Source organism: Vombatus ursinus, unplaced genomic scaffold (assembly GCF_900497805.2).
Source record: "Vombatus ursinus unplaced genomic scaffold, bare-nosed wombat genome assembly UNPS02014799.1, whole genome shotgun sequence".
In the NCBI taxonomy this organism is placed as follows: domain Eukaryota; kingdom Metazoa; phylum Chordata; class Mammalia; order Diprotodontia; family Vombatidae; genus Vombatus; species Vombatus ursinus.
The window spans coordinates 4,569,046-4,572,026 of NW_020954577.1; positions in this window are offsets into that span (position 1 = coordinate 4,569,046).

Below are 2,981 nucleotides of genomic sequence, written 5' to 3' on the forward strand. Positions count from 1 at the left end.
GTGTGTGTGTGTGTGTGTGTGTGTGTGTGTGTGTGTGTGTGTGTGTGTTCTGGGAGTGCTGTCCTTTAGAGGTACGAAACTGTGGATCTGTGTCAGGAGAGGATGCTGTGGAGACCAGCAGGCTAGTGCTAAGTCTCCTTTTTTGATCTTTTTGTTTAGTGCCTTTAAAAATTCCTGGGTGTCTAGGTGACTCAGGGAATCAGCTCCTGTCCGTTGGGTCCAGATGGAACTGGCCTACCAGTGCTGCTATCTAATGCTTGTTCTGGGGACCATGGAGCCCATAGGCCACTTGGTTTCACCCTCATCCCAGATTCATTCACTGCCTTATGAGCAGTTTTATCAGAGAGCCCAGAAGAGCATCCCCCGGGGCCTCCCTTCCCATCCCAGATGGCGAAATTTGTGTTGGTCCTTTCAGTTCAACATCTTTCAGATTTTTTTATTCTATTTTTTCTTCCCATCAGCTCTTCTGACTCTTATCCATTTCTTTTGCTTAGGATTATAATCATGATCCTCAAAGGAAAAGTGACAGAAAAGACCAGTGTTTGCTCTCTGAAATTCCATGGTAGACCATCCCTGTATTAGCAAGGCATGCACCCCATTCCAAATCCTCACCCTGGATCATCTTCCAATAGGAAATGTACCCATGCTGTATGTGTTAATGGTTAGCTATGTCAATAAATCCATTTCCCTAATAGAAATGTCTAAAGGCTGGAACGTGTTCTTCCGACTCATTTCCATAACCATGCAATGCATTTTCTGCATCTAGTTGTCCTGTTAACTCAGACCACACCAAGGTTTGACTGCTTTCTTTCTACAACTGCCCAACATACTTTTCCAGTTTCACAGTGTTGACATTGTCTTACTTGTCCTAAAGAAAAAAAAAGGAGAAAAAAAATTCTGTGGGTGCCTTGAAACTGCCTAAAGTATGTTGAAATCGCTCTAAGAAAAGGAGTTAATTTGACAATAATGTGGAAATAACTTGATTTGAGGAGTAATGGTAACAAGGTGATGGGTTCCCAGCCACCATCGCCTGCTGGAAGGAAACTAGATTCAAGTCTGGAGCCTTTCACCCAGATGGTCATTAACAGTCAGGAAGTAGCTTGAACTGAAGGTCATTACTGCTGCTGCAGACTCTTAAAGCAGCAGACCCATAAAAAGCATCAGAGAAACAAAATGAACTTGGGGGAAAGTTTTTTTTTTTAATTATTATTATTATTTAACAATTTACAGTATTGCTAGGTTTAATCTCTTTTCTTAATTTGTGTATTCAAAAAGTCTATTGTAATGGCTGGCAAGGGGGTAGGAGGAGATGGGTGAGGGAATGGTTTTATACATTAATAGTAATTGTCATATATACATACATATAAACACATGTGTACATATATAGTGCTTTGAAATTTGCAAAGTATTTGACAGACATTCTCTTATTTGACTCTCACAAAAACAGTGAAAAGTGGGTTCTGCAGGAATTATTATGCCCATTTCACAGATGTGAAAACTGAGTCTGGGAGCAGTTAAGTGACTTGCCCACAGTCACACAGGTAGAAAGTATCTGAGGGGCAGCTAGTTGGCACACTGGACAGAGCACTGCTTCTGAAGTCAGGAGGACCTGAGTTCAAATCCAGCCTCATACCAAACACTTGCCACCTACTAGCTGTGTGACCCTGAGCAAGTCACTTAACCCCAAATGCCTAAAAACTTAAAAAAAATGTAAAAAAAAGTATCTGAGTCAGGATTCAAACCTGGGGCCCTCAATGCCATGTCCAGCACTTTATTCACTGCTGAAAGCTACCTCTTAGAGACATAGTGAAATCAACAGCTGCTGTACTTTGAAGAAATAGCTGAGCAAATCCTCAATTAAACAGAATCTAGCTAATTGGGACACTCAGGGAACCTGATTCCCTTTCTACCCCCTCCTCCTCAATCCCAGGCATTCTACGTGTAGGACCAAAGACCATAAAGTAAGCTGAAATCAGGGTTATTTTTCAAAATGTGCAATTTCAGGCTATGCTCTGGGCTCAATACAATTCCATCTAATCTCTGAACACTGAACACAGTCTTCGGCATGCTGACCCTGATATACTGAAATCATCAGAGAAAAACGATACTCCTTTTCTGTTCTAACACAGGCAAGTGATTGAGTGCAGTTTTAGAAGGATTTCCAAGAGCAAGGTCTTGAACCAAGACAACATGTGGCTTGCCCCTCATTAATCAGAAAATGAAGTTAAACAGAACAGGAGGCTTTGCTGTCATTGACCCCAGTGCATTCCCCGGATGGTTTTTATCGCTGTTAGCATCATGGACTGTCCCTTAGGATTGGAAGCCACCTCATGACTACCCAATCCAACTCAGTCCCGAATGGCCACCCTCCTCTCGCACATCTCCTAGATGCTGGTTGGCCACCTGCCTACAGTGCAGATTGTCTGCATTTTTGGAAGGCCTGGATTGGACTTAGATGATCTCAGGTCCCTCCCGACTCTCTTGCTTTCGAGCTGTAGCTTCAAGAAGTGGTAAGCTCCCCATCCTTGCAAGTTTTCAAGTAGAAACTGGCTGGATATTCACTCATCAGGTCTGTTATAGTGAGGATTAGTGTTGGCTTTGGGTTTTACTAATGGCCGCTGAGGTCCCTTTCAACCGTCCAATTCTGTGATGCCTGCCTAGGTAGCCTGTTTCACTTGTTGACAGCTTAAGTGATTAGGATATTTCCCCTTATATCAAGCTGAAATTTGCATCTCCAAAACTTCCATCCTTTGCCACTATTTCTATTACTGATGTAAAGAAAAAAACATACATATATAAACATATATGTACACATACACACACATATATATTCTTGATATTCAGAATATTCCAGAAATATGTATGTGTATATATGTCTATATTTCTTGACATCAGTGATAGACATATATAGATATGTATATATATATAGATACATATGGGTATCTTTGTATCTGTGTATACATGTGTACATACATAGATGC